Here is an 8,850-nt window from a genome sequence, read left to right on the forward strand (position 1 = left end):
ACAGTTGCCCTCGGCCCATCGATCCAGCCTGTCCAGGTCCCTCTGCAGAGCCTTCCTACCCTCGAGCAGGTCAACGCTCCCACCCAATTTGGTGTCGTCTGCAAATTTACTGAGGGTGCACTCGATCCCCTCATCCAGATCATCGATAAAGATATTAAACAAGACCGGCCCCAGTACTGAGCCCTGGGGAACACTGCTCGTGACCGGCTGCCAACTGGATTGAACTCCATTCACCACAACTCTCTGGGCCCGGCCGTCCAGCCAGTTTTTGACCCAGCGCAGAGTCCACCTGTCTAAGCCGTGAGCCGCCAGCTTCTCTAGGAGAATGCTGTGGGAGATGGTGTCAAAGGCCTTGCTGAAGTCCAGGTAGACCACATCCACAGCCTTTCCCTCATCCACTAGGCGGGTCACCTGGTCATAGAAGGAGATCAGGTTGGTCAAGCTGGACCTGCCTCTCATGAATCCGTGCTGGCTAGGCCGGATCCCCTGGTTGTCCCGCTCATGCCTTGTGAGCGCCCTCAAGATGAACCGCTCCATAATCTTCCCCGGCACCGAGGTCAGGCTGACAGGCCTGTAGTTCCCCGGATCCTCCTTCCGGCCCTTCTTGTAGATGGGCGTCACATTGGCAAGCCTCCAGTCGTCCGGGACCTCCCCCGTCAACCAGGACCGCTGATAAATGATGGAAAGTGGCTTGGCGAGCACCTCCGCCAGCTCCCTCAGCACTCTCGGGTGGATCCCATCTGGCCCCATAGACTTGTGAGCATCCAGGTGGCGTAGCAGGTCATTGACTGCTTCCTCTTGGATTACGGGGGGTTCATCCTGCTCGCCGTCCCTGTCTTCCAGCTCGGGGGGCCGAGTACCCTGACGATAACTGGTCTGCCTGTTATCGCAGGCAAAGACTGAGGCAAAGAAGGCATTGAGTACCTCAGCCTTCTCCTCATCCTCAGTGACAATGTTCCCCCCTGCATCCAATAAAGGATGGAGATTCTCCCTGGCTCTCTTCTTGTCATTAATATATTTGTAAAAACTTTTTTTGTTGTCTTTAACGACAGCGGCCAGATTGCGTTCTAGCTGGGCTTTTGCCTTTCTCATTTCCTCTCTGCACGACCTAACGAGATCCCTGTACTCTTCTTGAGTCGCCTGCCCCTTCTTCCACAAGCAGTAAACTCTCCTTTTTTTCCTGAGTCCCAGCAAGAGCTCCCCGTTCAGCCAGGCCGGTCGTCTTCCCCGCCCGTTCTTCTTACGGCGTACAGGGACAGCCTGCTCCTGCGCCTTTAAGACTTCCTTCTTGAAGAACATCCAGCCTTCCTGGACCCCTTTGCCCTTCAGGACCGTCTCCCACGGAACTATCTCAACCAACGTCCTGAACAGGCCAAAGTCCGCCCTCCGGAAGTCCATGGTTGCGGTTTTGCTGGCCCCCCTCCTTACTTCCCCAAGAATCGAGAATTCTACCATTTCATGGTCGCTAAGCCCAAGACGGCCTCCGACCACCACATCTCCCACCAGTCCTTCTCTGTTAGTAAACAGCAGGTCAAGTGAGGCACCTCCCCTGGTAGTGAGACTCTAGTGAAAGAGTCTCCCAAATGTTCTGTCTCACTGCTGTATTCTCCTTAATTAGAAAACTCCCCCAGCAACTGACCTAAATTGATTTTGCTGCAAATTAAGTTGCCTTCTCCTCCTTCCTCCCCTTGCCAGGGACCATGGTTGTTTAGCATCTGGTTTGCACTCCGATCATGCTGCCTTGAGTTCTATTTCTGCTCTTTTCTGCTTTGAAAAAAAAGCCTGAATCTTTCAACCTCATTTCCTAAGTTATGTTTTCTAAATCATTCATCATTCCTGTTGGTCTTCTCTAGAGATGAGTGTGTTGCTATCTAAGCCACACTGCATGATCCCCAAACAAGCAGAACAATGACCTTATTTGTCTCTCAGTCCTCTTTCCCCAAGTTCATCCGGAATGAGTAGCTTCTCCTTCATTCTGTGGCAATGGGTTGTTGTATAGCTGCTCCTCAGTTTGTAGCTTTCTATGATTTCTGAGGTTTTTAGGAATGCTGCTGCCCTATCAGTCACTCCTTACTGCAAAATTGATTTCTCCTGCCTAAGAAGAATGCTTTTAACAATTTTATTGGATTGCATTTTTGTTGCTGGTGTGGCTGTGCCATTTGGAACACCACTGCAATTTTTTTTATACACTAATTGTGTCCCTGAACATCTTTCTAACCATTCTTCCTTTGATATAATCCACGGAGCGCCTTCTTTCGTGTGATCAAATTGTTTAAAACACTGAATAAAGCTGCTAACCTGACAGATTCCTGCAAAATAGCAGCATTCGCTGTCCTGCTGGGTGGTCAAGTGCTCTTTAAGAGGGGTTTTTTTTCAGCTAGCTGCATATCCAGCTCAGTGATTAACTGTTGTATTTCCTCAAGCTGATTAGAAGGATGTTGCCTCATACATTAGGCCTATCAAAAAGTGAAACTGGATTGGTTTGGCACAAACTGTTCTTGATGGCTGGTAAACAATGTGAAGAAAGGATAAAAAAAATTGTTTACTTTGTTCCAGAATTACTCTAGGGATAAAAGTTGGACAAATGGACCAATAATTTCTTGGATGCTTCCTTTCTGAAGACAAACATGATGTTTGTCCTTCAGTTTTTAAAGACTTCTCCTGTTTTCTACAGGCCTCAAAGAGAACTGCCCACATTTCAGGTTGCATCAGTGTTTAGATCGTTATGTACTGTGGGATTAATAGGGCCCTGCCCACCTGAAGACATCTACTTTATCTGGATGTTCTCCAGCCTGTTCATCTGGATGTATGTTTATTTGCTTGTTAAAGTTAATTTGCTCTGGTTATAGATAATCCTTTTTGTAAAGACTAAAACAAAAGAAAAATTGACTGCACCAAGCTTCACTGCAGCTCGCTCTGATCTTTCCCATCTGGTCATGAGCCTGAACTTCATCTTCCTTTACCTTGTAGGGTATCCAAAGGCTCTTTTCTTGTCTGTTTTATCCCCTGTTAATCAGGACTCGGTTTAGCCTGTTGCCTTCATGCCCTCAGTTGTGCTGGAAGCCGTGGTTCAGAGCCTCGTCCCCAGTGGGGTGAGGGCTGGAGGGCAGAGGAAGGGCATGCTCGAAGCAAATGAAAGGCATCAGCGCTCACTGAGATAGTGACCACAAATTACAGCATATACAAAACAGGCTTTATTGTCAACTGCCTGCCAAGCCAGGCTTTTCCTTCTGGTCTTCTGTCTTCATTACTCTACCAAATAAGGTACAAGTGCCTGGTGGGAACACGGAGAGGCAGAGCCTGCCAGCGTGCACGTCAACCTGTTCCGACATGCAGCTTACCCCTGCTCAGAGTGCTCCCAAAGGTGGTTCAATGTCACTCCTAAATAGTTTGCTGGCTTGTTTTCTTTAAACACCATGTATTTTTGCACACTCATCAATGGTAATTTTAATTAAAAAAAAACCCTGAAAGTGCACGTAATTTTTTTTTCTGTTGCTGTACTCTTGAAGTAGAACAAAAATGGGAAGTGTACTCTAAAAAACCAGCAGCCAGAGGGTTCAGAGCTCTGTTGTGCTCATATAAGATGCACTGTAAGTAGTAAGAGGTTTTCAAGTTGCTAGGGCCCAACTTCATGTTACTGGTCTTTAAAGGATCTTATTTACACCTGCAACCTTTTGTTGTATCTGTAAGTGGGGAAGCTGTATAGAAACTTCTTCTTAATGCACATGGGGTTTGTAGCGTTCATTTTATTTACGCGAAGATTTCCAGAGCTGCGAATTTACCATAACAATGGGGTGGTCCATGCGGATTTGTGGATGTTAGTAACACTGGGATTAGAGTGGATGTCTCTCCCTGGGTGACGGAGGTGTTAGTTTATACAACTCGGAGCTGATTCAGCTCTTGTACAGTGTTGCTTCCTCTTGAGGAAGTGTAACACCCTGCCTGGGATTGGGAAATGTAATTTTTAATTTTTTTTATTTTAAGCAACTAGGAAGAGGAAGCAGCCAAGAGCTTTGTTGCTAGTGCAGAGCAGACCTTCGCTGAGCTATTTTCCCTCCCGCAGGTACAGGTAGGCAGCCCAGAAAGGGGTACGGTGCTGGCTGGTTCAGAGCAGAACTAGCTATAGCGTTCCCAGCCCCTTCAGCTGAGAAGTGGCTAAGGAGCCAGCACGCATGCTGCTCTGCTCAGCCTGCAGCATGGGCCAGCCAGGGCAGGGAGCTGGAGGCAGCTGGTCTCTGCTTGCTGTAGCTCTGTGATTCCTCCCCAGGCATCTCCCAGGGTGCTCTTCCCCTGGCCACCGCTACTCCCAGCCTTTCAGCTTTTCCCCCCATCTGTGCTGACCCAGCTCTTGAACACCAGTGTGCAAGGGAGAAATTTTCCTCCTGTAATGGGCATGAAATGTCTTTCTGGATGATCTGGAATACAACCCTGATTCTTCATATTTAAATGCCAGACATGACAAAGCAAAGGCATTTTCTGAACGATTTTATAAACGTGCTTTTGCTTATATTGTCCTATTACATTTATCTCCTGACTTGTTAATTGTGTTTCCACTTTTATTCCTTGCTAGGTCAGATAAGTGAAATAAGCTTGCAAAAGAAGCATTTTCTTCAGCATGCATAGCTCACGATACAAGGACAGACCTGTTAGCAGATCCTCCTTACAAAAGCCCCTGCCGCTATTATAAATGAGTTGTGTGCGGCCTCTACAGGAATTGGTACACAATTAATGCTTTTATTATACTGCTTAACTGTTATGAGATGCCTCTGAATGAGTGATAGAGAAGTAATTAAGGAAACTCGCTGCTGTGTGTAAGCTAAAACAATACATTTTATTTTTGTAGTCCTGTTTTGAATCCTGAGTAGCAGGAGTAAAACCTTCCACTTCGCCAGGAAAAAAGAAAAAAGAAAAAAAAAAGCCTCTATTTTTAAAGCTAAATCCAGATAAAATTGAAAGCTTTAGCATGTTGTATCTCCAGAAGCACAGAATCCAAACTGACTGTTCAGGATTGATGCAACACAGATACAGATGGGACACATCATACTGATTATTTTTTTTTTTCATGGCTTCTTTGCTTTTTTGGTGCAATCATGTCAGTTCCTGGCTCTCCCTTAATAATAAAGAAGGTAAAAGCTTTGCTTTCTAGGTGGAAGCTGTAGCCATTTGTCTCCAGGTCATGGAGCTCTGGGAAAATGTCAAACGCTGATTCATGATTCATGATATTCATGGCAGGCCGTGGTGTTACTTGCACCTCGTTTACAGAGACTCTGAGGCAATGCTATTGCCAGCTGCAACTTGGACATGTCTGTCTGTAGTTATTAAATGCTGGAGGATAACTAGCTCCTCAGGAGAGCTTGGGCTCCTCTTACATTTTACTTTCGTAGCTCGGAGGGTGGACAGGGGGAAAGGTGTCATACTTCCCATGCCAAAGAAAAAGGCTGTGAGCACTGAAACGAATGAAGCCTTGATTCCCACAGGTTCGTGCTGTGCACTCTGACAGCCCCTTGGCAGGTAGATGTGCTGTCATCCCTTTCCTGGGATGCATTCACAGGGCTCATCCCTCTCCCGTGTTCACAAGCTGGTAGGAGCAGATCCATGGAGAAGCACTTTCAGCCCTTTAACAAAGTCAGCTGAAAGTGGCCAGAAGGTCCAGAAGTTACTCCAGAGAGGAGGGGAAGCACTCAGCCCCTCCCCTGAACCTCCGAAAAGTCGGGTTTACACAAGAAGTGGAAATGTAAAATTTGAGTGCAAAGGTGACCACTGACTAGAGAGCGGCAGGACAGGCCTGGGGGGTGCCACTGTCATCAGCCGTGAGACCAGAAGGCACGGCCAGCATGGGGGGACAGAGCTAGTGTCATCCACGGGGAGTTTGTCCCTGTCATGGACACGTTCGGGATGCTTCTGTGGCTGTAGGTTTGGGGTTTTCTTTTGGGGGGGAGGTCTTGTTTGTTTTTTGGTGTTTTGGGGGTGGGGTGGGGTTGGTTTTTGTTTTTGTTTTGTTAAACCGATGTTTAAAAAGATGTTTGGCTGCAAAGCCAACGCCAGCCCAGCAGGCGCGGGCGGGAGCAGCGGGCGGGCGGGGCTGGCCCGGGAGCACGGCGCTGCCTGGAGCCGACACTGGGGGGCAGGAGTCTCCCGCAAATGGGTCCTCCCGGGGCTACCCCGTCCCTCCCCAGCCTGCCGCCTCCGGCGCAGGCTGCACCGTGCACCCCCCGCGCGGCCGGGCAGCCCCTGGGCATGCCCTGGCACTCCCTGTGCACACCTAGCCCCCCCACCCCGTGCATGCCCAGGCACCCAGCGGCCTCGCGGCCGGTCGCACCGCCAGGGCTGGGTGCGCAGGTGTACTCATGGGCGTGCAAGAGTGCTCGGGGGGATGCAGGTGTGCTCCGAGGCGCACATGCATCTTCCAGGGCATGGCGAGCTCTGGGGCCGATGCTGGGTGCCTGGCTTGGCAGGTGAGCAGAGGGAGCGCATCCCTCCAGCCATTTGAATAAACTGGGGGATGTCTGGCCATGAGGGATTAACAGTTCCAAGAACTTCTCAGAGCACAGGGACCTTCCGTCTGGGAATGTCCTTGGTCTACAGCCTCCCTCCAACCTCCTGCTCTTGTGTGAAAGTCCTCCTGCTCTTCCCACCTCTCCACTCGCCCACAGCCCTTGTCCCAGGCACTGAGCAGCACCCAGAGAGACCAGAAAAGGCTTTGGTCAAGGTGCAAAATGCAGCGCAGGGGTGAGAGGGGAGCAGACGGATGGATGGGGCCCTCGTGGTGTGCACCTGCCAGGAGCCACCTACAGATCCATCTCCTGAAATTTAATTTTTTTTTTAAGTGAGTGCAGTGGGTGAGAGCTGCCCATGGCTGCATTACCCAAGAGTTACCCAGTGCCAGCAGCAGGTCTTACGTTCCCTTTTGCAGAGAGGGCTCTTGAAACCACCTTCGACCCCTACTCCCTGGCAACTGCCAGTCTCTGATATTTCAACAAAATCTGTTTTCTTTGGTTTAACTGAATCTGTGTTTTCTAACAAGCAGGACCGAGCAGCCTGTGACCTGTGACCAGCCACTCTTGAATGTTTGACAATGCGCTACACCCTGCTTTAGGGCACCCAGTAGCAGAAGATGGTGCTGTGGTCGTGCAGCATGTGGCACTGATGAAGCCACCTCTGCCACTACACAGCTTTCTGCAGTCAGCAGGTTACCTCTGCACCACAGGCTTCCCATGGGATTGTGGACGTCCAGCGCTGGGGCCTGGAGGAACATCTGTCAACATGATACAAACATGATTTCTGCTCCTGCCAGATCAAGAGAAGTTGGTGCAATGGGACAAATAAATAGGAAAGGACCAGGGGCTGCTCCACCAGGGCAGCCTGAAGTAGTAAAGTACACTTGGGAAGACCCTCAGGGACAGAGGGCAGAGCAGGGTGCCCAGGCCCTGTTCGAAAGCCTGAGATGACAGGGAAGGGTGACGTTTTATTAATAAGCCACTAATGACCATCTCTTTGGCATTTCCTGAAAACTGTGTATGTTGGCTTTGCCTTGCAGTCTGTTGAGGAGTGCTCTGATGTCAGCAGCCAGAAATCCTGCTGAACTGGCCTGACTTGCAAATGAATGAAAGTCAGCTAATCTGCTGTCTTATCTCTCCTCTCCCCCAAATCGCCATCCACTTCAGGCATCAGAGGGAAACTAATTGACTATTGAGCTTCCTTTTCGTGCTCAGACACCTCAGGTGACTTGGTTATTTTCTCTCATTTTTGTTTCCTAAACAAATTGACTTCAAAGGCAGTGCTGGTGCAGGTGTCGGTGTGTGATAAATATCTATGAAATAACTGGGGGAGAGGCCTTGCTTCACCAGGTGCTTGCTGCCTCTTTGCAGTTTTGCTGCCTCTCCCAGCTAACCAGGGCAAGACTTAACACTGGGGAAGGACATTGGTTGCTGCTCATCTTCCCTCTTTTCCCTTATCCCCCAAAGCAGAGGAAAGGGGGAACTTTTGGGTGGAAAGGGCCGGTGTGGAGTGGCTTTCCAGGGAATGGGACCTTTGCAGGGACACAGCACCGTTCCTCAGCGTGTCTTTTGTAATGAGAAGGACAGATGTCCATGGGAATGGTCCCCTGGTTGGGGGCTGGCCCAGAGGGGGAGGATCCCATCTCCACCTTACCTGATCCAATAAGGTCTGACTCTGACCCTCATCCTCCTCCACCCTGCAGAGTGCTGGACCGGGCGTGCTGCCAGGCTGTGTTTTTCTTTCCCAGGCTGGAGACAGAGTAGAAACTTGGAGGGAGGTGGGAGATGCTGAGCTCTTGCCCTGGCATCAACTGGGGCAAACCACTCTCCATCCCTGCCATCTTGCTGGAGTAAGAAAATAGGAGCAGGTTGCAGAGAGCTCCTCACAAGGACCCCACTCTCCTTAATGCTCAGGGAGTTTCAGGGAGCCCTACAGGGAAGGAAGCCATAGCCCTCCCCATTGGCATGCACCAGGGGCATGCACCGAGCCAAGAGCCGGCTGGGCATCACCACTGTCCCCGGCAGGGAGAGGTGCACCCAGGTCTGCCACCAGCCACCTGTGGAGGCAGGTCTCAAATGCCAGCCCGGGGCAAAGGGTCACCTGCATTGGACCCCAGGGAACCACATGGGGTCTTTCTGTGCCATGGCCCGCTCTTCAGGTCCCTCACCGGGAACAAAGCCCGGGCTCAGGGAATAACTGGGACAAAACCGAAAGGCTGAGGAAGCTGTGCTGTAGGATGTGTCAGGGTGTTTATTGTGGCGACGGAAAGCAGGGGCTGCAGGCCATGCATACAAATATTTGCATATGTGTGTGAGCTTTGGTGTTTCATTTTGATAGAGTACCAGCAGTGAT

The sequence above is a fragment of the Aptenodytes patagonicus genome, chromosome 9 (assembly GCF_965638725.1).
Source record: "Aptenodytes patagonicus chromosome 9, bAptPat1.pri.cur, whole genome shotgun sequence".
Lineage (NCBI taxonomy): Eukaryota > Metazoa > Chordata > Aves > Sphenisciformes > Spheniscidae > Aptenodytes > Aptenodytes patagonicus.